Raw genomic sequence first — 27,212 nt, forward strand, 5'->3', positions numbered from 1 at the left:
TCCTAGCACTCTCTTGGTGCCAACTTTACAAATCATCATTGTCATCATCTTCTTTTCAAATGAAAGATTCAGAATACCCACTTTGTGCAGTCCTGTTGCATTTCCTTCAACGTTGTCTCTAACATTCCAAACTCTTCTCTTAATGGTCTCACTTCTTATCTCTGTATTTCTGCCTGATTCCTATCAGATCAGCTGCACAGTGAAGCTGTGTTCTGTCGTCTCTGAGGTCTAACTTTTTATCTGCAGTTCAAATCTAAAGATCAATTGGATCAACTCGTTTTATCTCCTGCTACTCCACTGTAGTGTCTGGGTCTGTGTGTGCTATAGAGACACTGTGTCAGCGAGGGGGTATCGGTGCCGCTCCTGCAAGTGGAGTATGCAAAGATTAATGTGCTCATTGCTTTACCTCATAAATATTTAAAATTCTATATTTTTTCCAACCAGGAGGGGTTTCTGTGGTTTATTTTGCTATCGCAGAGCAGATTAACACCATAAAACGTATTTAAAGTTAACTACCTCAAACATCATGGATTTTCAAAGCAGCTGTGTGAGTATTATGCTGCTCCCTCTTGCTGGGCAGCCTCATGAATGTATATCATATATAAAACTATCTCAGGTGTGAAAGACAGAGCATCTGTAAAAGCTTTGGTATTGTTATCCATCCTTTTATTAATTCTCAAAAAAAAACAAAAAAAACAGCATAGCAGGAGATAAAAGGCAGCAGCTCAGAAGTGCCTGTGTGTACGTTTGGAGGATTTCAGTGTTTCTAAACCTCGGCGTGTGTTCCCCAGCAGAGCAGCAGTCAGGCCACATCGTCACAGCGTGACACTACAACCCACAGGAGGGTATCTGCCAACGTTTCTGCAAACACACACCAACTATATTTGGGTATTGCAAAACACGGGCCGACATCTTGCAAAACCAAAGTGGCTAAGTGTTTTTGGAAGATCAGTGTTTTGATATTTAACCCTATGAATCAGAAAACATCAGTTTTATTACATTGATTTGATTTGACTTTGGGAGTTTCATCGTCACACATGAAAAGTTCATACATAGAAATGATGAAACTGGATGAAAATTCATGAAATTAATTGAGTTGGCAATAGTTTAGTAAACAAATTTAGTAATTTGGGATTCTTATGGTATTTAAAAAAAAAAAAGATGTTATCTTTTATTTTTTTGGTATGTGGGTTAATATTTTGCAATGTTTTTATTTGATCTCCAGCATGTTAAGCAGATATTCATTTTCTTATGAAATACCATCTTTAAAAGTAGATATTTTTATTTGTAAACACGGAGAAATGCACAAAAACCTCGTCAAGGACACAAACTAGTCAACTAGTCAATAATAAAACTCTACACTAAAAACATAAATTAATATATTATTTGCCTTATTTTTAGGAGTTGCAATATGAACAATCTTTTTTTAAGGCTCAAAAATAAAAACAATAAAATAAAATCTAGTTCACTGTGACGTAAATGACTATCAAATGAATATTTCTGGATGGAGTGATGATGTGATGCTTTCTGACAGTCATCTCATTTCCACACAGGAAGCTGCTGATTCCTCCTTCCTTTAATTCTCATCTGCATGCTGACATGGTCCTAAACGCCCTTATTTGGACCCAAGGTTAGCTCTCTGACATTTCCAGCTGATTAAGAATTTGGCTGGGCCGTGACCTTTGCGTAGCGTGAATGTGGCTGTCATTGCATTAGTGCCTCCATTATCATGCAGTCACATCTAATCTCACCTGGAGCTGCATGCTGCCCTGTTGGATGGGACCTCTCAGTGCATGTGTGGATCATTTGAATACACCAGAGAAGGAGACGGCACTGAGGGCGAGGCGTTCAGGTGAGGCCGAATCAAATCAATGTCATTAGAGGGAATGGATTCATTATTTCTGGCTGAATTACGCCCCAATCGCGCTTCTGTTTAATAAGCTAAATGATATGAGGGGGAAATAGGTGCTGATCCTGTAACATTTACCTCCTGCAGCTGGAGGAAGGGCTCAATTTCTGCAGTTAGGCTGGAAGATGTGAGTGACACTGAAAGGAAGAAGGTCACAGAATGAAAAGATTGAAGTGAAAGATAACACAAAGCAACATCTGCAGTCTGTTGCTGTCTGGTTTTTGAATGCTTTACATTTAATGTTCAAAGGATAATTTTGCTTTTTAAAGCTACAAAGATTGTGTAGTTGCTGTGGTTTACATCCCACATAATCCAACTACAGAAGAAAAAGTTTTAGAAATTTATTTTAGATTTTGCTGTAGAATTTTAAAAAGTCAGTGGTGACATAATGAAAGCTTAAAAAAAAAGACCAACTCCCTTCCAGACTCTAAAACTTAGTTTTCTCATTTTACTCACCCTTAACCAGTTGATCACAGAAAGTTACAGGGAGAAATTTGAGTTCCTCATTTTGACAATTATGAACTTTAACTGATTTAATTTAATGGAATTCTTAGATCTCCAGACATATGTGCAGCTTTTTATCAAAAGAACTTGAGCAGTAATTAATTGTTCCTTTTAAGATCAGTTGTTTTTCCCAAAATGTGTGGCATGCATCCTTATTTAGCTCAAATGAGTCAATATTCTGTGAATCCACTTTACTTTTCTTTGTATTTAGATTTGCCAGTGAGTCTATATCAGTTTTTTAAAAGCTCAAGCTCAGTCAGATTTATCAGAGTGTCTGAACATGGAGTTTTTGATTTAAATTTAATCAAATTTAAATGTGTGAATTGAAATGAACCTCTCTAAACCTCTACACCCTCTTCAGTCTCACGTTTCTTTTCTATCTTTAAAAGGCTGTTTTTTGATCATCATTGTATTTAGCTCCTTTCATCTTCTTCAGAAACTAAGCTGTCCATCCCTGGAGTGAGGCTGTGAGTCATGCTCTCCTTGCCCAACCTTTGACTAGACAGTCAACACGATTTCTTTGCAGGTTCACAGCTCTACCATGCTGTTTTTATTTTTGGGTGATAGATAGATGGAACCGAGCGCTGCGAGACGTTCGATACTTTTTCTGGTTGTCTTATGACCTAAAACTGCTTTAAACGTCATCACAACTTTATCCCTGTGCTGTCTGGCTTCTATGCTTTGGCTTTCCAACACTGACAAACATAATCTTTGTAAAGAAAAGTTCAAATAACTGCATGGGTACATAGCAACTGTGAGATGGTATGACAGCCCTGCGTCTATCTCTCATTGGCTACAGGCAGGATATAGAGTGTTTACATTGTCTGAGATCACCTACAAAGACATTTCACTACACAACAGTCTGGTCTTTTCCACCTTAAGAACCAGTGTACTGTACTGTCTGCAGAAATGTCTGCACACATCAGATCGCTGCCTTGGAGAAAGTCGAGGAGCTTCGTCATCCCCCGCTAGAATTCTCCCTTCGCATCGAAAGCAGTTTTCTTTTAAAAGATATTTTAAACTTTCTTGGACTATTTGACAACCAGAAAGCACTATAATGAAGTTGACACAAAGATGGTATAAATAGGTGTTAGGTAATTCCGTACGGCTTTGTTCATGGAGTTAAAATGAAAGGATACAGCGTGGGACTTCTCACCCGTCCTCCAGCTCTTTTGACTTGTTTTAATGACCCATTTCCTGGCTTTTATCTCAGTTTTCAGTGTCACCTTTCTGAAGAATCTCTCTTGCATCATTAACTCAAAATCATCTATGTTGTCAACAAACTTTCATCTGTCAAAGAACAACATGGGATGTCGTTTCCAGGGACTTTTCAGACCTGCCAAACATCGATTCTTACATCAGTTATTGAGATTCCTCCAGCAGCTCCAAGGACCAGATCTGTCCTAATGATCAGAGAGATGACTGAGATTTATGTCAGTCTGGGGCTAAGGAAGCGAAACATGCAAATACATTCCGGATAATGATGCCGGGCTCCTGAAGGCGAATCAGGAAAATAATGTACACTCATCATCTAACTGAACTGTCTCCCACTGGGCCAATCAGAGCAATCTGCAGAATGCTGGAGTGGAGTGATGCTGTACATCGTTTCCGCGAGTTTCATCCATGTTTAATTAGCCGGTGGAGCCGTTACGGCATGCAGGAGGCTGAAATGATATGAGTAAAATGAGAGACAGCAGAAACACAAACACCCAGCTCAAACCGCAGCCCTGGTATTGATCATGTTCAGTGTTGACATTTCAGTTGGAAGATTCAGTGATTCCTCGTCACTTTTTCCTGAAAACACTCGCAGATAAATCTGCCTGCCGCAGAGAGAGCGCCGCTTCCTCTGCGAGCTCACTTTCATCTGCGCACCTTATTTTACTGAAAGTCGGAGGCGGCTGGCTCACAGAGGAGGAGGAGGAGGGGGAGGATGCAGAGCAGAGACAAAACCAAGAGGAAGCAGAGGAAGTAAAGCAAAAGCAAATCTCAGCAGCCAAAAAATAAATACATAAATAAATAAAAAATGAATAAATACAAATCCTGAACTCTCAGCAGCCATCTGGCAAGCTGTGTCACTCCACTGCCCCAATCCTGAACCCTGCATTTCAGGGTACATTTTTTTAAATATGTGGCATAAAATTTCATTGCAGCATCCTTCATTTGTGTTTGGAAAATATTCTAAGGGCATATGCACATAAAAAAAAATAATCTGTTGTAAAATTATACTGTATTTTGGTCTGCATCAAGACACTGGTCTGCTTAGGTTTACTGCAATTCGTCAAGCTTTTGGAGCACCTAAGATTTAGTACATGAAGATCCAGATGGACTTTACAGAGTTTTGCATCATTACATCCAACGTGATCCAATACTCTTTTTTTGTTTGTTTATTTCTGGTTTAGCTGCAATATTTCCCACCAAAACAGCAGTAAAAAAAAATCAGTACTGCTCCAAAAACTGGCTGATTTTTCCAAGTTTTTGCTACATGAAAAGAAGAAAAATTAAGGAATAAAGTGAAACAATTTGCATTTGGTACAAGATTGCCACCATGTTTATGATTTTGTGAGGATATACTCTTTGTGTCACATTAATGCTGTAAACATTGATCCACTCATTCCTTTTAAATCAACTTAAAAGTGGTAAATTTGCACAGATGTTGGTTTGAAAAGGAAAACTCTTGATCCCTCTGCACATGGACACTCCCTAAAACCTCCAGGATACAAAGATACAAGAACGGATTCTTGTTCCCCATAAAGTGCCGACAAAGTATTGAAGTGCCATCATGTTTCAGTTCAAATAAAGCTCCTCAGCTGACTGCTTTCGCTGTGGAGTAGAAACTTTACTCTTTCTGTTACTCCTCAGGTTGACCAGAAGCTCATTTCCCCAACTTGTTTCTAAGATAACCACCTAAAAGTAGAAGTTTGGATCATTTTTACCACAACAAACCCAATGCCCTGATCCCTACAGAAAAAACCCTGATCCATCCATTCATGTCCTGCTCCATCTTTCCATCACTCAAGAACAAAATACCGATGTAGAGCAGGAAGAATTTCCCCAGTTTTTAATAGGGAATCATGGCATCAGAGGTTACAGATGCATTACTCATATTATGAAATAGATTGTTTTTTAGGACCTTAATTTGGTGTGAATTAATATATAAAACAAAAGTAAAAACGTTCTTGGTCCAACTTTCAAAGGAAAGCAGGCATTTTAATTAGCACTCAGCTGTCCCTGTAGCCAACAAATGATCAGCAGATGAAGACCTGGATTAACTCTGGAATCTCCCATCGCTGTTAATGACTGATTAGCTTCAGGCGCAAAAGTAGCAGAAGACATTGTAGTTTCATTGTGCAGTATATTCTCTCATAAATCAAAACTTGTCCCCTCTGTAGGAGTCCCACCTGCTGCAAAAGTGATTCAAGCTGAGTGCAACTAAGATAAATATTTAAACATGAGGTCAGATTGGTCAGATCTCTTCTGACTATAAGAGGCTTTATGTGTTTTATTTATTTATTTATTTTTTTTACAAGCTACAGCAAACACTTTGCTCTCTGCTCAAGAACTGCATAGTTTCTGTCTGATATGTGGAAAAGTTTTCTCTTTGTGGGTCCTGGAACAGCTCAGTGTCTCCCTGTGCTTGGAGGTCAGCTCTGTGACATTCTGCATGATGAACAGCTGTCAGGGAAGAAGGCAAAGGAAGCTGCTGGAAGCAGATGCTGATTGGTTATCGGTGAGGATCGGCTCAGCAGCTTGCTTCACTGTCACCTCCTTATCACCGCTGCCAACAAACTGTCAGTCCAGGTCAGGCCAGGTCTGACCTTTCAGCACCACTCCAGGTCCATCAAGTCATATATGTGTTTATTTTTCAATGTTTCTGGAATGCCGGATCATTTATCTTTATAAAAACAAAAAGTTAAACAATGTTTTGTTTTAATTCTGCTTCAAAATTATGCAGTATTTGGGTTTAAATTCAAATAAAGCACATTGAAATTTGAGACTGTAAAACATTTGGAAAAGTTAAAGTAGTACGACAGTTATCCCTAATTTCTCATCAGTTTTTTTTTTTTTTTTTTTTTTTTTTTGCTTGCTTGTTTGGAAATGTTTTGGGAATCCCTTTGTGATCTTGGCACAAAAAAGTCAATTTCAACGGTTTTCATTTTCTCAGTTTTACTCCGTCATAAATCAGTTTACACCATCAGAAAAAGACAGAGTCATTCATGATTCAGGTCGCCTCTTGTTTGGACTTCTGTAAGCATAAGGATAACTGATGAGACAACCTGAACTCTGCTGTGAAAGGCAGGACGCCGTCTGTCAGCTCGACTCTGCGCGTCCGGCTGCTGAAAAGCCTCAGATTAATAATTCAGGCCGGTCTCAGTCTCATCAGGTCAGCAGGTCATTTCCTCCTGGGAGACGCTGGATGGTTATCAGCAGAGATGAGGTTACAGTTTGGGCTGAAAGAGGGGGGGAAACGCTCGCACAAAGAGGAGTCCGCTGTCCTTGTGGTGAAGGCAGAGCAGGCGTGAAGCTGTCGGGATAACAACAGGATCAGTATCAGTCAGACGTGGACGTCAACACGTCTGCCTAATGAGTCTGACATTGGAAGTCTGAGACAGTTAGATATGACACGTCTGACAGTCAAATGACCTGAAGACGCTCCACTCCTCTCTCTGATTGTTCTGCGAGTCGGTTGTTTGGAGCAACAAACTAAAATTAGACTGGAGTTACACTTTACTCACAATCGGCAGCAATTTTAGACTCTTTTTGATCACTTGGCTTTAAGCATGCTCTGAATTCAGACTCCAAACTTTAGACCCATTTCCAACTTTCAAAGAGAAACGGCATGAAAACCAATTTGGTGTTATTAGAAATGTTGCAGGAGCACGACTTCCTTCCTAATCCCTTGGGAGGCTTCCAATTTTTCTTAATATCCAGCCACGTTCTAATGGGTCACAGAGGACCTGGAGAGCTGAGTCAGCTCCTAATACATAACTGAAAATTAAAACAAAATAAAGTCATCTAAAGGTAAGACACTTTGCAAGCTCTAATGAGAAAAGCATATTTTGCAAATAACCATTTTTGGTATAAAACAGTCCTTAGAGTCCTGTGTTCATCAAAACGTATTCTAATAGAAAGAAAAAGACAAACTAAGGAAAGGTTATAATGAAATAAGATGAAATAATTTCTAGGCAAAATAGTTTACATGAATGACCTAATTACTTTGTGGGGTGAAAAATGTACCCAGCAGGATGCCATCAACATGTTTTCTTATCCCTAAAATATAGTTTGTAATTTTCTTTGATGTAGAGTTATTGCTTTAGTCTCAGGACTGAAGCCTTAGTAATCCCTTCCCAGTGATAAGGTTGATTTTTGACTGCTTTAATTTATACCACACATCAAAAGAACAACAGATTTGAATTCCTATAAAGTTTCTTGTTTAAAATGATTTTTATGAACACGGTTTTTAACTCATAGTTTCCATGTCTTTTTATCTGGAGAACTTTGGCACAAGAGCTTCTTATGATGCTTTGAACGATTTGTATTTGTTGAAGGAACTGTTCTACAGTGGACCAGTTCAATATTTCATCAACTAGCTTTAGCTAGCTTGAGTTTCAGAAACATATTGGTTTGACTAAAAACTTTGTGCTGCAACCTAATCAAGAAATTCAGGATCTAAAATTTCTCTCCATCTCATTTTAGAACGTTTATGTAAATCTTTCCTAAAATGACGGAAACCTGTTTTTTCTTCCATTTTGTCTGTTTTCAGCTGAACGTCCCCAAACATTAACATGACAGTGACTGATGCTCGTTAGCAGGATGTTCATTATTGGAGCACAAGAATGTGTTTTGCATCTGCTCCAAATAAATCACAGCTTGGCTCTATTCACTGCTGTGTTGTGATTCATATCATCTCCCATAATCATAACTCATTCTGTCACCATAATTAGTTAACTGTGTTTAATCACATGTAAAATTGATCCCGGGATAAGTAATGTTTCTGGAAATCTCCTCCCAACTGTGATTGCGCTGTCCGCTCATCTGTAACACTACCGCGCTAATGACTGTGCTCACGTTGTGGCCGTCTGGTTTAGCGACATCCTCATGTTTTGCTAAAACCAGGAGTCCAGGGCAGTTCTTGATCAATAATTCCTTTTGCCTGCTGCCATGAAGTTCCAAGGAAAAACACAGTGGAGGCTGGCAAGTCTCAGAAACATTCAGGCGTGTCGTTTCTGCAGGACAGATCCTCCCGAGACGGACACAGATTCCTTCAGGCTCTGTGTTTTTATTTTTGCCTCCCTTCTTGCTGCATGTTTTTCTTTTGGTGTGTTTCGGTGTGAAATGTGACTCTAATTAATTAGTCCTGGAAGATCTTTATGAGTTTATGAAAACAGGATGTCCCCCTGAAGCATTGCAGGTTTTTGACTCTTTGCTTCACTGAATTTCACAGTTATTCAAGTTTGTAGTTTAGCTAGAAGTAGGTGAAATTTTTAGCAAGTATTTTATGCTTCAGTGACAATTTCATGGTTAAATTGTGTCTGAAGAAATTTTTAGCAATTAATCAGGTGAGAAAGAAATTGAACTATCCCACCAATAACTAATTCATAGTTATTCATCTTTTTCCATGAGACAGACTTTTTTTTTTAATTGTTACATCTTAATCGTAAGTTGTGTGAATTAGCAAAGCACTTCATATTTGCTCACCATGTTTATTTCCATCTGCATGATTCTGTGCTGAGTTATCTGTTCACATAATACATTTATTTAAACTGTATGTCAGTATTCCTTTGACATTCAGCTACATCTCAGAAAGAAATGCAGCTGAGTGAGTTTTAATTATTTTTATTTATTGGGTATAAATTTGCTCAACCTGGAGCTTGAAGCCGGATGAATACTGAGCCGGATTCTTCTACAGCTTTCTTTCCGTTGATAGGACAGTTCCTTTTTACCTTTGCAACATGCTAGGCTTCCTTAGATATTTTACATTTTAATCTGGAGAGATGCAAACAGAGAAAAGAAGCGATTAGAGAGTTGTATTTGACTTGAAAGTAGGTTTGTTTGGCACAAGACGTATACGCTGTGAATAACCACCAGCTTGAATACACAGTTTAGGGCGAAGCACCTAAATTTGACTACATTTCATTATCATTTTGACAGAACTGGCATGTAACTGGAAGGGAATGCATCTGAATAATTTGGGCATTTTGTAAAAGTGGACATGAATTGGACTTGTTTTGCTCTGAAATGCTGAAGCGCTGCATTAAGAATAAATTCAACTGAATTTAGAGTTGGAATAATGTGTGGCTAAAGGTTTCCATTTAGTTTGAATTTTGGACATAATAATCTTCTGGGAGTTTTCTAAACAAGGTGCAGCTTCAGTGATCAGTTCAGAAGGATATAAAGACATGTATGAGAGTTTCCGCTCCAGAGTCACACAGTTATGTGGATCTGCGTAAAATTTGGATCCAAATTAAATTGGAGGCCATGATAATAAATAATTATAATAGCACATACCATTCACCATCATTTAAAATTACGTAGGTGCAAATTTTGTTGACCTGTGGGAGGCCTCAAGGCTGTGTACTTAAATCACAGTACCTAGTCATGTACTGTTGCATGATGGTTAAAAAAAATAGAAAAATCTCAACATTTCAAATCTAATTTCCCCTCCTCTTCTCCGTCAGCCAAGATCTGGTGTAGATAAAAGAAAACTAGATGCTGACCCTTTCTGCCACAGGAAATGTCCTAACTTTTGTCCTGGCAATCTTTCAAGGCAAATTAAATCTTATTTTTATTTGCTCTCGGTTCAAGTTACTCAACTAAACAACAGCAATGATCATTTCAAAGTTAAAGGTTCTAATAAAGGCCCTTGGAGCTTTAACTAAAAAAAAATAAAATAAAGCAGAAGTTTAGCTCATACGGTAAAATCATCAGAAGAGTGAAGCATATAATGTTTTGGTCTGTTTACTCCATGCAGAGCAGACACACACCAAAAGAAAGACTTAAGTTATTTTTCTTCTGACTTCATGCTGGTATTTCCCCATCAGTAGGAAGTCGGCAGCAGCCACCAACCTGGATGATTATTTATTTACTGCATACATTATGGATAAAGACCAGAGTCAATATGGAGCATAAACATTGTCCTGGATTGTGGGAGTAATCCGAAACTACTTCTTTAACAGCTGTGGCTTTTCCACTTATCTTCTTTTACAGGTTCAGCAGAGAAAAGAAATTATTTGTCTAAAAAAAGGAGACTTTATTGTAAATTTTCCTCAGAGTTCTGTGAAATATGTAGCCATGGGACTTCCACCGGCTCCCAGAGGTACGGACTTGTGTTTGTGCCAAGGAAAATTACATGCATGGATGTGGGGTGTGTTTACAGGCCACAGAGTGTTAAATGAAGTTTTATTTATGGATGAAAGCAGAAGCTGGGAAGTGAATCCTATCCTCACGGTCATTGAATAACCGATCTGAACTGTCCCTCCAGAGTGATCGGGCTGTTGGGTCCGGTCCTGTTGTGGGCAAACCAACTCTTTTTGAACCAGTGAGTTGGGCTGGACAGACACCTCCGCCTGTCACCACCATCCGATGTCATCCCCACCCCCTGATGGAGGCTAGGAAGATGAATGGGTCGAGTTGCCAGGTGAGCCCCTGTGCAGGTTCAGATCCATTCATTCACTCCAGCAGACTCTTTGTTCAAAGTTCATTTAAATGCTAATTTGGCCTTAGGAAACTGAACCCTGCTGGCTTCTTAACTGAGGAGCTTTGGTCTCAGTCATATCCATCAGTCACCGTTTGAAGCTCGGTGCAAAAATATTCCCTCTGATTACATGAATTTTATCCTGATTACACTACCTGTAGAGGCAGACCTTCTGTCTTCCTGCAGACTTAAACAACATTCACAAAGAGACGTTCAGTGGAAGGCTGGATGTTTGTAAAACCTATGAGCTGTTTGTGCTAAATATGCTGCGATCAGTGATTAGAGCTGATCAGCAATCAGTGAGAATCTGCCTCATTTAACGGTGAAGACGACTTAAAGACGTGACGGAAACTTTCTGCTTGATTTACAAATCTTAATACTTCCAACCTCTGTTCTGACTGAATCCATGTTTCCATTAACAGATTTCAAAAATTGTAAAAATGTCTGTATGCAAATTTTTTGATTCATGCTTACAATTTGAACTAGTAGAAAATTATATTTAACTGCAATCGAGTTAAATGTACACACCAAACAGATTTCCCCCTCCTACATTCTTATCCCTTGGTTCATAAAACAAGATTTTAACTTTCAAAACCCAAGAGGCTGTAAACATGCCAATAAAAATATAATAGAAATAACAGGTTTGGCCTTAATGTATAGTGACAAGGCAAATACAGCACGTAATTTGGTGCTCAACTCTTTGTAAAATGGAATCATTGAGATTTTTGTGAACATCTCCCTCAAAAAGATATGCTTGTTTTTTTTGTTGTACGGGATAAATGTCACATTAAACCTGGAAATATTTCTGATTTATGTCACAAAGCCCGGCATTTTAGCAGGCGTGTGCAGACATTGGCGCTATCAGATTGCTGTGGGAGGAAGCTTCAGAGGATGTTTACCTTTCGTTGTCCTCCTTCTGAGGAAACCTTTCCAATTCTTGAATTCCTTCTGGATCCATTCTCTCTGCCTCTTTGTCCTCAAAGTTTTCTGGTGAACTTATCAAAGCATTTCCTCCGTCAATCTCCTCCCACTCCTCTGGCTGTCCCTGCGATCCTCCACATCCCATCACCAAGTTCACCCACCTGTCCGTCCTCCAACGCTGCACCGTCCGTCTCATCACGGTCTGGAAGAAAAGAGAGTGGAATCATAAACACAAACCACCATCTACCGACCCCAGATTCCCTGGAAACCCAATCAACTCATCTGGCAGAAAGGATTTTGCCCTTTTCTCAGTCTCAGTTCAACCCATGCCTTACTCTTCATGGGAATCGGCCACGCTGGAATAAAGTCAGAGATTCCATCACTGAGTCTTCGTTTAGATTGAAGGAACTGCCTCAATTATTTATTCTCCAGCTGAATCAGAACAGAAAATGCATTCAAAGCTGTGGCCATGAAGATTATATCAGATGGGTTTTGTGCAACTTCCTGAAAAGCTCATTTTGTGCCAAAAAAACTTGGCAAAAACAAAAAAATTGACTATTAAACAGTGTAGTTCTGCCACCGGTTGTGATCAGTGTTACTTTAAATTCACTATTCCTGTGACTGAGCATCTGTGGGTGAACTTCTGAAGTTCCCTCAGCTTCCTCTTTCACCAGCATCATAAACCGGAGCATTAAGCTGCAGTCTTATTATTTCCCCCCCATTCTGGCCAACATTAAAATATTTAAGAACACCTTCAGCAGTAGTTTTCCTGTCCTTGACCAGAACATGCGCGCCCAGCCCCTCCGGCTGTGCTGGATTATTAATGGAACAGCAAAAAGAATTCCAAGGACTTGCTGAGGAAAATCTCCAGCAGCTCCGCGCAGCTTCAGTCAAACACTTTGAGCTGAGGTGTCTGAGCTGCAGAGCCGCTCGGAAAGAGGAATGATTTATGTTTGGATGTCCTGTGAAATGAACACCTCCTTCAGTGAAATAACAGACTCAGAACCCCACCTCAGGGCTAGAATGATCTCACCGCACTTTAACAGCACACAGATGGGACATCTTTATTATTCTACTCCTCTGTAAATCCACAGTTTTCCAAGTCTGGATAAAAACAACAGCCACCTATCATGGAAACTTTAAAGGGGAAACTGATGGTTTTCTTTTTCTTTTTTTTTTTTCCATCTTATATAAGGTCATAGTGCTGGATGCTCATGATAAATTGGACAGGAGCTGGAAATAACATGATGTACAAGTGAAATTATCCTCTGCACGATGAAAGCTCCGGCTTTCGGCTGATGTGAATACAAATCCATGGAGCTGTTGAACACATCAGAGGAGTCACGCAGAAAAAGATGTTTGACTAAATAACCAAAACACAGTTGTGTCTCAAAGAGCACTGCAGAGATATACGCAAGGAGAGCGCTGTATTTCAGGGCATTACCGGAAAGCTGAGTGGAAGGAAGAAGTGTGGCGGAAAGAGGTGCATGACCAACAGGGATATTCAGAACCTTGAGCGGAAAACAAAGCAAAACCTCAGAAGGAGTTGACTGTGAGCGGAGTCATTTCTTATTGAACCACCACACTGAGAATGTGATCCAAAAGTCTTACATTTGTTGTGTTAAGTTATTTCAGAACCAGCATCAGTATAACATCTACCTGAGCGAAAGTGAACACATAAACTGCTGTTCAATTATCCAAAGTCTTCTTCTCGGATGGAAGTAAAGAAAAACATGTATTCTGCATTTTATTTTGTCTTAGTGTCTGGGAGAAGAATGAGGAGGGACAGAAAACAAGACGGTCCTGCTTCAGGCTGAAACATCCAGTCAGTAAAGAGTTTATGAGCCGTGTCATCTGCTGCTGGTCCAACATGTTTTATCAAGTCCGAGATCAAAGCAGATGTATTGGACATTTTTAATTACTTTACACTTTCAGACAAGATAATTCACTGTGTTTTGGACACCTTCATCACAGATTCTTTGTTTTGCTTTTGTTTCTTATCCTGCAGGAATCTAAGAACTTCCCTGTTGCTCCCTGCCGATGTTTGACTCTAAATCAGGAACTCCTTTTCTTGATTTACCAGAAAACAAGCAGGGTACCATGTAATGCATAGCTACTCCGATAGCTCCTAAACAAACCCACTACCGCCACCTGCTCTGTGCCCACAGTCTCTCCTCTCATGCTTTGGGCCAGTTACTTGTCCTGAATGTGGAGAGCCTCTAAAGAGAGTTCTGCCCCCAAGGCAGCACTCAAAAATGCAAGGGGAGCACACCACTGGAAAACCAAGCTCAAATGGTTTCTGTGTTTTTTTCCCCCCCCTTATATAAATAATGTGAGATGTATTCTGGCTGAAGGAGTACTTCTTCCTTTCAGGTTAAAATCTGAGACCAACAGAGCAGCAGGGATTCTTTTTCTACATCTCTGACCTGCTTTTTGTCTCCAAGTTTATGGCTTAAGTGGCTTAGGGTTTTTGTTGCAGGCAGATCTTATGGTTTGTTAAAAGGTTTTTACTGTCTTTGAAGTCCACAGGCGACTTGAGCGGCAGAGAATATGATATGAAAAACATCAGACTTGTTTTTTAGGTGGAAAAACTATAAAAGATTCACTGATTAGGATGAAGAAAGTAAACACGCCCACCCTCTACACCCACCTTAAAATCCATCCACATGTTACACTCGCATCGAAATTTTAAATAATGGCATCAAGTTTTCAAGTCTTAATGCAGGAAAGGAAATTACAAAACAATTCAAAAATTTAAGGATTACTTAATAACGGTTAATTATTACATCGTTAACTTGATTAGAGAGATTTATTCAACTTATTTTGCATCAAGAGTTATCGAATAAAGAATGATTTAAAACGGGATTTGGTAACAGTAACCAGGGTTTCCCAAATACTGAGTCATTCCACTAATACATCTGTAACTGCAGGCAAGTTTCAGACTGACTTTAGAAATTTGTTCAGCGTCTCGCTGGATTACAGCGGCTTATTCTGCAGAGGGCAGCCAAGATTACCGAACACTTAAACTAAAAAACAATTAGACATTACCGAAAGAAAAGGTAACTGACTAAAAGTCACCTGGAGCAAAAGGGAGGAACGAGGAAAGGACACAGCGTGACTAGATGTCCCGTAGCTGTGCACCACGCAGCTGTGTGATGCACTTCAGCGTCTCTTCAGGCTGGAGAGGAGCTGGAGGAAGCTTAGTTCAGACCAAAAATTGTTTGCTGTACTAATCAGTTAATCTCTACCGCTGCTCAACACACGCACTCAGCTTCCACATCACTGAGTCACTGAGTTGTTCAGAGCAAATTGTTTCTGACTGATGCACTTTGCAATTACAGCTGTGCAGGACAGAAATGACAGGACTGGCTGCAAAACATGCAGAGTTCAGCAACAGGTGAGTCCATGGTTTCTATGGGGAAATGATGCTGGTGGCTTAACCAAACTGCACTGTTTATTTATCTATTTATTACTGTTCTGTTTGACATGTTTCTTATTAGAGATTCAAATATGTTAGAGTCTTTTAAAGTGTGTTTCAGTTTGGTACCAACAATTTGCAGTTAAAATTAAAACCTGAAAGCATTTTATGTGCACACTACCTTTCTTTTTTGTACTTTTTTGCTTTTACGGCTTCTCATATCTCAACTTATTTCACTTTTCCCTTTGTTCTATAAAGTGCGTAGTTGCACAAAACAGGCTGAGACTCCTGTAATGTGGCCTTTTGAGAGTCGCTGCAGCTGCCAGCAACACTGTGGCCTTTCACTGACTCTTCTCAATGACTGTAGGTTGGAAACCCTGGCATCACAGACAGGCTGAGGAAGACATGAAGTTGTGTGACTGAACTCATTTCTCCTGCATGTCCCCGGATGAGTTCAACAGACGACTGGAGGTTTGCGTTTGAAAAGACGTTGGCAGGAACTGAAGCAGAAACAGAGGAAGCGGCAACGTCTGCCAGAAACTGGGATGCATGAAATCTTTAATTAAAGCTCAAGTCTCAATCAGCACTGCCAGTGCCAGCTAAATAATTCTTCCTTTATTAGGACACCCAAACTTGGGTCTGTCTCTGGCAGAGGTGCCAAAAAATGCTCTTTTACTGCTCATGTGTGAAATGAACAAAATGATGCAATGTCTCGTAAATACTTGCATAAATTCTGAGAAGATATCACAGCGCAGCAACAGCAGCTCCGCTATATTTCATGCAGGATTCTTTGTGTTTCTTGCTGCAAGAAAACTGCAATGATCTATTCTTTCTGTATGTCTGATATGAGGAAGATGCTCAGAGATGATTGCAGGGACAGTTTCCTCCTTGTCAGCCTCATGGGAGACAATTTCAGGATATTCCAGCTAGGCAAGTAGCAATCATAAATTGCAGTTACTTATGCTTGATCACCAAAAATTAATAAATAATAAGAAATATAAGAACAGTTGTAGTTTGCCATGAAATTTGTATGAACAGTGTTTGTAAAATTCACACAGAAAATCTCCATTGACTGGAACAGGAATGTGGAGACAGGGAGTGATGAGGAAAAAAAAAAAAACATCCTGGTTTTATCAACATAGCTTAGCAATACTTTACAGCAAAAACATCATTCACCATTTAAACTGGTCACAGATGGATTTTAAATCCATCTGAATTTGTATTCTGATATGTTTTAAATGATCATACTCCAAGTTTTTCTGCTTCTGTTTATTTTCTATTTTACCACAGAATGTTTGACTTAGAATCACATGATGTGAAACTCAATAAAACACATAAAAATTTGGATTGAAATTAGTGTCATTATCAGACATTGTTTTATCCTGACCTTGGGTTTAACTCCAACATTATGGAACAGGTTTCCATTAAATACCAGACATGCTTCACTTGCCATCTGTCCTCACTGGCTTTTCACATAGTTTGGGTCATTCATTTCCATTTGTTGGAAATGAATATTCATTTTATTGGACATACTTTTTGCTATATTTTATTACTATCTATGTTTTGATTTGTTTTCATGGTGTACAGCACTGGTCAAACAAATTGTTAAATTAAACGTGTTTTATAAATAAATGTGAATTTATGTCTACTTGTATAGTTTTTACATCAAAATACTTTTTTTTTTTTTTTTCCTATTTTCTATAAAAGCATACAATATGAGATTCTGGGACAACTACTCTGGTACAGCCAATCAGTGTCAAGGAAAATAAATGGTGCTCCTTGACTGGTGGATTTGCAAACGCTAGCCAATAGTATGTCAAGTAGCGCTGCACCACGGCATTTTAGCTGTCCAAGCTGCATTTCTTCTTTAAAATATTCTAGATATATGCTACAAAACCATCTATGGAAATAATCCACAAATAGGAGAATCCATGACTAGTAAACCACTATTCACAGTTTATTATTCAAGGGTACAGTGGAGCCTTGTACTATGTTTCAAAGTCTTAGTAGCCTCAAGGATGAAAACCTAGATGATTTTCAGCCAGGCGCACGTCTTCTGAAGGTTCTCAGTTTTAGTCAGTACATCAAGCCTGTAGGAGATAATAAAGACCATACTCCTGTTCAGACGTCCAAGTTCCAATTTATAGGAGATCCAAGAGATGATCCGAAACATGCTTCCTGCATAGTAGAGCAGATTTGGTCAAACTAAAGGAACCGTGTGTTTGAGTGATGACAGCTCGTCACTCAGTGCTGCTTTCAGAGCTGCTCCGACTTAGGCTGAACCATCCACCGCTTTAATGGATATTGTTTTCATTCTGTATTTGCTTAGGAGGCCTTCCACTGACTTTTCCGGTTAATATGTGGAAGTGTGTGTTGGCCGGGAGGCTGCAGCTGAGCCCTGCCAAAATACACTCTCTCACTACTCAGGATCATTCAATTGGCCTCCATAAATCTGAGCAGAGAGCAGCCAATATCCTGATATTCTACACTCTGCATCTGTGGGACTGTATTTCTGTGGATTCTTATTTGTTCAATTCATCTTGTAGGTCCTGAGTGTGTGAGTTTTCTGCGAGAGCTGCCTTGGTTGTTCTTTATTGTTCCCATTTAATATTCTGTGGTCATCTTCTGCCAGTAACAGGCAGTAAAAAGACTTAATGACATGTTCTGACTCCTAATCAAACCTTAAACTGAAACGAGGAGGATGCTCAAACACACAGAATTACCTGAACAGCCTAACATCTGCAGCATTTCAGCAGATAAAAGAAGAGAACATCAACATGGATATCATTTTAGGTGCTGCAGCAGATTTTTCAGATGATAGTTTGATGTTGTTCTTTTCTGATCACCTATTTTATAATCAGCTCATCATCAGAGCAGTTTTTACAGATCACAAGTACAGAAATGCTGTTTTTTATGTGCAAATAATGGCCCAAGCAACAGTAAACTTCCTGCAGTCTGTTTCAAAATCTGTCCTCTAAATACATGCAGATGCTGCTCAGTTGTCATTTTTAAGACGCTAACAACAATAAAAATTGACTGCAGTTTTTGCCTTCAGAAACAGGTTTGTTCCTGTTGTGTATCAGGAGTGTCTCCTATCATTTCAGCCTGAGGTTGTTCATTTTGCCTCAGAAGTTGTGGAGCAGTTACAGACCGAATCCGACGATGTTTTTCCAGGTGAAAGTTTAAAAAAACAGCCGAGGGCTTAAGGGATTAATACAACCAGGAATGTATAATTTTAAACCTTGATACTCTGGCTCAAATATAGAACAACCCCCCTGAGTCATTTTAAAGTAATGCACTTCACATTAGTGGTGCTGGAAAAGTTAGAGACTATTAATGTAACCTGAAGAAAAAGGTGATTTTTAAAATTCAGTCTGAGCATCAAAAGATCATAAAAAACTTACAATGTAGTGGGCAACAAGCAGAGTGAGCAGGTAAAATATTAATGTTCCAAAGGGGAAAAAAAAGGTAAAAGAAATATGAAAAAAAGAAAAAAGCAAGTTCTTGTTCTATTGTAGTGTTTAAATATTAAGATTCACTAAAACAAATGTGGTACTGAACTGGTTCTAAAATGTTTTCCATATATGTGTAAAAAAACCACCACAGTTCCTCAACAATGAAGTGAAAATAGAGAAACTAAGTGAAAACCTAAATCTAACCCTGCTGTATTTGTAGGATTGTAGAGGGGAAACCGAATGTGTGCATGATGACTATTGACTGTTGCTGTTCATCAATATCGGGATGTTTTATAATCTTAATTCCAAAATATTTGAACTCTGTCATCCTATAATGTATGAGAAAAATTCTTCACAACTGGAAAACAAAAAGAAAGCTGATAGCGGCAAGCTTTGAGGGGGTAAATACTGCAGAAAATATTCCCCAAGGTCAGAGAAATTACAAAAAATGACAAAGAGCTTTGTCTCCTCTTCGGGCCTCAGTGGCAGCACCACTTAGTTTAAGATGCATATGGATAAACCACATAACATCTGAAGCATTGTCCTTTGGACACATGAGACAAAAGTTGAGATGTTTGGTCATAATCTTAGGACCTGGTCTGGAGAAAAAAACAAACATAATGCCTCATATCAACTATTAAGCTTGGTAGTGGAGGATTCATCATCTGAACTTCTACCATGATCTCAGTACACCAATTTATGAATGGGAGGACATCTGTTGGACGTCTGAAACAGGAAAATAATCTCAAATCCTGCAGCAAATCTATAACAATAGTTGAAACAAAAAGAATCAAGGTGTTGAAATGGTGTAGTCAAAGATCAGACCCTAACCCCATTGAAATGCTTTAGTGGGACCCCTTATACAACCTGAATTTATTGACAATTTACCAATAAATATTTCTATATATCAAGTACATGTTAATTTAATTATTCATAAAATTTTGCAGAAAGGTGTGTATATATAATGATTTTCAGAGTTAAATGAACATTAAACAGCAGCAGGAGGATGTATCTTTAAACTTGGGTAACTTATTACTGCACAAGCATTTGCAAATATTATACCACCTTTGAAAACTGCCTGTTTAAATACAAACCATGACTTTTACTTGAATGTATTCAAGGAATGTACATTATTGGATCGAAGTTACAAATAAAATGAGCAGGTGAAAACATATTTTAAAGAGTGATGAACAGTTCAGCGTTTTCTACTTAAATGTCTAAAGGAAATCCAAAAACAATGATTTCAAAAAAGATATTGCAAACTTTTTGCTAAAACATTCAAAACTTTTAGAAACGGGCATCTTGAGATTATGTTACCAACTTCATAAGACATTCAGTAAACAGCTGCATCTCTCTGCTGCAGCCAGGCCTTTGATGGGAAACACCTTTCTGTTATTTTCACCTCTGACCTTTTTCCGCCATCTGACCTTCTTCTCACAGACAGCACTACTTTCTCTTCCACCTCCTCACAATACGGCACAAGGCTTGTTTCACACACTGGTATCCTACGGGAATATAAGAACAACATACGAGATAACAATGTAAGAGCTGAGCTGCATTTTCATCCAAATTGCTTCTTGTCGCTCAGTACTGCTGCATCTCCCACAAGCAAACAAGGAAGAAGTGTTTCCTAAAGAAACAACAGACCCAAGAGTCCAAACCCACAACCAGTCACTGTGGAAAACCCAATGTATTTCCTCTCAGCACAGATTCATCTATAGCTTGGGTGAACAAAAGCGTAGTCCAGGACTGTTTAGAGCAAAGTTGAAGGAAACAAGTTTCTTCAAAGTCGGTAAAAACTTTGAGATGTAAAGGTAGAAGAAATTCCCAAGACTTCATTCAATATTAAGTACGACTCAGGAAGGTGACCAGTTCAACCAGCAGTTCATTGTCTGACATAAAATGTGTTTTTAACTTTTGAGAAGATACTGGAGCAACAACCTTCAGTATTTACAGCTACAACTTGCTACATAAATTATTGGAACAATTTATTTGGTATAATATTTAGTTAAATGAACATCAGGACACACAGATTGATTCTTGTTTAGCTCAAAGTTGAGAAAAGAACAGGATATTGTGAAAGACCAAGTGCTGCTGTGTGTGTGTGTGTGTGTGTGACTTTTGATGTGAACTCTCTGAACAGTGCATGTATCCTGGAACCAGTGATGTGTATTTTATGTTTTTAGGCATCACTTTACATTTCTTTCATGTCACTTTTTAAAATTTTATTAAAAGGACTGACTAACCACTTGGGAATAAAGTTTCAAGAACTCCTAAGTGATCCGATATTTTTTTAGCTAAATTAATAAGACAGTAAAAAAATGTCTCATCACTTCTGTCTGTTTCACTTCCTGTTCTCAGGCATCTAGCATCTTGAGGTGAGTGAAGCAATGACAAAGCAATGTAAGAGATTAAATAATATTACCAGGTCATTAGGCAATATTTGAGTTGCAGTTGCATTAATTCTGTTGTTTCTGTGTAAAGTTACAAAGACCCACTGTAAGTGTAAACTGAAAAAAAAAAAACAGCCAACTTAACTGCATTTTTCCTGCAGTGGTTAAAAGAATTGCAATATTAAGTCTGACAAAGCATTCCAGTACAGACTCCAGCAATGTAGCAAAGTACTAAATGTGTCAATAGCTTTTTGTTAACCTTCCTGACACAATTTGTCCCATCAACTGTCCACTAACACCGAATCTCCATCTGAAGCCAGAACAGCAGTAATGCGTTATCCAGAAGATTCTGCTGTCAGCATATCTAAAAATATAATGTGTGTATTTTAGTTGTTAAAAATCAACACATTGTATAAATTTCTGTCACCTCATTTCATCAAGAGAGAATTTATTTTATTTTATTTTATTTTTATTCACTAATAGCTGTCCAGGTCTATTTTTATAGTGTTACAATATTATTACTTATTTAATCAAAATACTGAAATGTGTGTTTTTGTTGGAATGGATGCCAAGCCAGCTAGCCTTGAATGGCAGAAGACCAGAATATTGGTGCTGGACCAAGAACGCCGTCCAAGAAGGACCAATCAAAAGGTAATCCATTTGGTTTTATGTTCTTAAGGAATTTGGTGCTGGATGCAAGCAGCCATAGGACCTATAAATCTGAGAAACTATTGAGTATAGATGTGTGCTGTGTGAGGTGTTTAAATTCTGTTTAAATAGGGAGAAAATCCTACCGGAGAGTAAGTTGAGCTTTGGCTGTGCTTAAATATTTCTGTTTACCGCCCAGGCATGATGAATGGAGCCTTTTGAGCTATGAAATTCAAGTAAAGCGTTAGGTGGAAGAGTTGGTTAGCAACCTAATAGAGCGCAACTAAATGGAAACATTTATCCACTCTTGAATCTTCTTAAATACAATGTGAATAAAGTGATGTTATAGCTTTACAAATATATGAAGCATCCAGATTTAACAGGTTAAATCTTTAACATGACATCCTAAATGTGTGACATCTGATATATTGGAACAGAATAACATTACATTAAAAGATAAAAAAAAAAGAATACTAGAAGTGCCAAAACATGTTAGAAACGTGAGGATGTGGATGCTACATGCAGGAGGGAAGAAGTTTTTGAAACAAAAAGTTTAAATAAACTAAATATGAAAGTTCTGCTGAAATCGGAGCTCGCATGAAACAAACAAGGCCAAATAAACAACACAGCGAGCATCTGTGGGGGGTGAAGCATATATCTGACAGGGAGGCTGATTAGGGAAGTGGCTGCAGGTGAGGTAAAGGGAATCAGAGCAGGTGGTGGCATTGTTATCAAGGAGGTGATCAGGGAAGCTGGAGAAAAACGCAGAATAGAAGGCAGAAGAGACAAAAACTGAAACTTAAAGAAAATAAGTTCTGACAAAAACACAACTCTGAAGAACAAAATATTCAAGCAATTCTTTCTTGTTTGGAGGTCTTCCTCAGCAGCGGCTGCTTTTGTCTGAAAGCTTTCTCCCCTGTTCAAACTACAGCTTACGTTCAAGCTAAAGTGTTTCAATGAAACATTCATATCTACTCATTTTTTAATCAGATATTTTTCTTTTTCGGAGGATGCCTCCACATGCTCAGGAAGTTCAGCAGCTGAAGTTCCTCGTTGTTCTTTGCGGGGCTCTGAACTTCCCACCTGTTGTAATTTTGTTTTCCTCTCATTCAACATCTGTGGTGCGTTAGTATGTGGAAAATGTTTTCAGTTCTTTGCTCCCCTGGAGGAGAACCGGGTCCAGCACCATGAGACGGTTTTTAAGCACTACTGCTCCAACCTCTCATTATATCAATCAGCAACTAAATGACAAATGAGTGATCCATGAGCTACATTAAGTTTTTGGAGATCGTTTTGTTTAAAAAGACTGTTTTTCATATTACAAACTTGAACTTGAGTCCAGCTCTCTGTAGAGATTTAAATGTTGCTCAATAAGGAAGTGAAAGAGAGATGGACAAAGAGGAAACATTTTAGCTTTTCTTTTGCGTGTTCATGCTGCTGCACTTTATTAATGGAAATGGGTGTATTTTATTTACTTATAACATTATAAAGATAAAATAGAACTGAAAAAAGTGTTTCAAAACTGTTTCTCCCTGCTTAATTCCACAACAATGAGTTTGAGAATTTGCTTAGTTTTGGTCGAATTGCTTTTGAAACTATACGACTTGGGTCAAACATTTCTTCTTCCGCAAGAATCTTTTACGCCCATGCTTTAACTTTCTGGTCAATGTTTTGATGTTGCAGCTATTTTTGCAAAGTGCACCAATCCATCCTGTAGCAAAAGACCAACACATGATTCCCAGTACTTCACAGCTGGAATAGGCAGGCTGCCCCGTCCCCCGTTTTTCATCCAGCTCCTCAGTTTCATTAGCCCACAGGACATATTTCCTGAAAGCAAGATCTTTTTTCAGCTGAAAAATAATCTAAGCTTTTATGCTGATTTTGCTGTAATGGTTTATTTTCTTTCTGAGTAGCACTTCAGCCCATATTGGTACCGGATTTATTTCTCTGTGGATAATGACGTTCTTAATAGCTCTGGAGAGTATCTTAACAACACCTTCTGTTTTTGTTTCATACTGTTCACACTAAAACATTTTGTTCTCCGGGACATAAATCCATCCATCTCCTGTCATTCAGCATATAGAAATAATTCTTATGAACCCAACTAATCTCAAAAATCAGTCAGACTGAAGGTTTGTCTTTTATGTAGTGAACAAATATATCTGGTTTAGCTAAATGTAAAGGAGAGCAGAACTTTTCTTCAAAATATTCGGTAATAAGAAGGATTTGTGGTTTTTTAAGGTCGCTTCAGGTTCAGTTTCCAAGGTTCATTATCGCCCTGATATTTCACATCTCACCTGGGTTTGTTACCATGGTAACTAATGATCAATGGCAATTCTATATTTATACATTCGTACTCATGTGTGCAGGGTAAAGTGGAGTTCAGCATGCGGCTGATGAGGAGCCTGGACTCGAACCCACAATTCTCTGGTTGCAACTATCCGCCCCACTGAACCAAAGTTTCTTCAAACTTGAAAACACCGTCTTCTCAATCTGTCATTGCCCTGAAAAAAAAAAAATTAAAAAGAAACTGAAATTAATGTTGATGCATTAAGCTGTCCTTTTAATTTTCCTCTCAGATGTACGTTGGGGTCATATAGGACTCGTGAATTAATGGCACAGGACCCCTATCATCGCTTGGAGTCATTTAAGCTTCAGTCAGGACTAAACAATATTTTCTGGCATCTGAGCTCTTCCTTTATAATCCATCTGAAGGAGAGGAGCAGCCATCAATCTGCCATCAGACAAAGAGAAGTATCATCCTGTCCAAACCACCAGTACATAATGAAAGCACAAATTGGTTTTACGCCTTGAGTACAGCTGTTTTGAGCATCAGTCACTAGGCTGTTTAGAGTCGCAGTGCGAAAGAGGAATACAGACAGCTGGATCTGCTGATGAGTTGAGAGACCCGCAAAGAAAACTGTTGTCAACATAATAGCATTTCATTCAGAGCGAGGCGATAGCATAACGCAAAAATGTAATCAAAAAACAGTTTTTCTACCTCCATTCATTCAGATCAAACAATTTTAGCTGGATAGCCATTCCTGTAGCCTATCCTTCATCATCATAAATACTTTAGTTTTTGGATTCTGGCCTGGGGTTTTCAGCCTGTTCGTCAGGTAACATAAAGACCATGCAGAAAACACCTGTAGAGATGTGGACCTGATGATAAAAATGCATAAAAAAAAATTACCCCTAAAACATTTCATCTAAAACGCAAAGAAAAGCTCTCTTTAGCTGAGAGCAACCTTCACTACGTCTCTGCAGGAAGCTGCTTTGATGCCTGCTGACGATGGAGACATGATGCAAGCCATGATCTGCCCGGGAGCTGATGGAGACCAGATCTTACAAAGAATTTATGCTGGAGTGTAAAACATGATGAAATCCGATTTAAATTCACAAAGGAGCGACGTGTGAAGTGACGAACCTTCAGCAGACTTTGACTTTGTGTTTTCCTACGCAGATAAAAACCCACATGAAGCAGGTGGCGGTAAACAACGTTTCACACAAACAACAGACAAATGTCCTCTTGAGCAAACGCTTCTCAAGCAAAGGTCCAGCTTAATCATGAGAGTTCAGATATACTTTCAATCCTGGAACTGAATCTATTCAAATGATCTCTGGATGTTATTAGAAATTCCTGTGTAAAGAAATAATTCAACAGCTTCTGGAATGAAGCAGTCTTGCCCAACATGAGCACTAAGTGGACAATATTTTCAGCAGTTGAAGCCCAGTCAAACCGATACGTTTTCACACCAACAGATAGGATTTTGTGATGCAGGCCTGCTTCAAGTCCAGTCCCTGAAAGCTAATTATGAAACTTCTGGAAGGCACAGTTTGAGGGAAAACCTTTATCCTCATCCTTGAATTCTCTCTTTTAGAAACAGTCAGGCAAATGGTAAAAATAAGTAATGTAATTTTAACTGAAAACTTCAGTTAAATGTAGATTTAAATCTCTGGAGTTTCTTGTTTCTTTTTTTTTTTTTTTGATGGGACATTTTAGCTCATTCAGAAAATCTATCAAACCAACAGGCTGGGATTTAGTTCTGATTGATCGCATATAGGTTCCAACTTTCCATGACACACAAATTATCATGGTTCTGGTTCCTTTTCTGAATCAAAAGCATATTGTGCATCAAACAATTAAAACATGATATGTAGCCTAGAAATTAAGAAATTTCACACAGTTCTCCGTGTCTCAGGAACATGTGTGTTTTCTCCACCAAGTCATTTCTGGAGCTCTCGTTTGATTTTTCATGTTAATCGCCAACTTTAAGCTTCATTTAAACTGATTCTATAAACACTTGCATACACAAACATCTCTTGACAGCATTCCAGACATTCCCAACTGGAGAGCAGAAATACCTTTGGGACTTTGCACAATGCTTATTTATCAAAAATTAACCTGTATTTTTTTTTTTTTAATGACCGTTTAATGCTAAATAATCCCCTCAAACTATCAGGGCTGTTAGGATATCAGAAACAGATCGTCTGTGTCCTCCCTGAAGTCAAACCACCCAAACAGATGGAAGACTGGGAGCGTTTTTTCCTGCTTAATAATCCAGCCCTGACTGAGCTTTCCTCTCAGCACAGAAACCTGACTCTCACTGAAGCTCATGTCACAGCAGCCTCACCTGAAGTCCTGACAGAAACCTCTTTGTTGTTGTCTCAGCTGCTCTCTGTCTGTCTGAGCTCTGCTCCTTCATGGAAAGCAGAAGATGTGGAGCAAAGACTGAGGCGCGGTGCCAGAGTCTGGGCTCCAAAGGACGTCTGCAGAAATACTTTGGAAGCACTGAAACAGGTCGACTGTGTTTCGGTGGGTATTAAAGTCTCATCCAGAGCTTCAGGCAAAGTTTTAGGTAAGATTCAAATCAGCTGAAAGCATTTATACTGGGAGATCAAAAGACTGATTGTCAGAGTGCCGTTTCCTGAAAGTATCAAAGAGTATATTTAGAAAATTTAACCAACAACATCAATTATATTTATTGACGTGGCTTTATGGATTGTAGTCGTCATCTTTCTGGGCTGCTCAATACCAGAGTAAGCCTTGGAGAAAATAAGATAAACATGCATAGAGACCAATTCCTAAATACTTGATTACGCAACTAAAACAGCTACAACAGCATCCTGAAATAAGTTAAGATAAAAATGACAAAACATTTCCAAAACACATCTTCCACCAGGAACACTAGAGCTGCTTGCTGACCAGCAGTGGTGGAGAAAGTACTCAATAAATGTACTTAAGTAAAAGTACAAATACACAGGCAAAAAT

The 27,212-nt window shown here is 38.7% G+C and overlaps 1 long non-coding RNA gene across 2 annotated transcripts in view; it reads right to left on the bottom strand.

Moving 5' to 3' along the window:
* Positions 1-6,560: 6,560 nt before the first annotated feature.
* Positions 6,561-27,212, bottom strand: part of LOC107836377 (uncharacterized) — a 48,697-nt gene continuing 28,045 nt past the window's right edge. The window contains exons 3-6 of one of the 2 annotated variants that reach the window (XR_001662260.1): positions 20,302-20,404; positions 12,188-12,228; positions 12,005-12,100; positions 6,561-6,935 (exon numbers count right to left, since the gene is read on the bottom strand). This is a non-coding gene — a long non-coding RNA (uncharacterized LOC107836377). The remainder of the gene's footprint in view (positions 6,936-12,004; positions 12,101-12,187; positions 12,229-20,301; positions 20,405-27,212) is intronic. The other variant, XR_001662259.1, reaches the window with a different exon arrangement.

This window comes from Poecilia formosa, unplaced genomic scaffold (genome assembly GCF_000485575.1).
Source record: "Poecilia formosa unplaced genomic scaffold, Poecilia_formosa-5.1.2 Scaffold54, whole genome shotgun sequence".
In the NCBI taxonomy this organism is placed as follows: Eukaryota; Metazoa; Chordata; class Actinopteri; order Cyprinodontiformes; family Poeciliidae; genus Poecilia; species Poecilia formosa.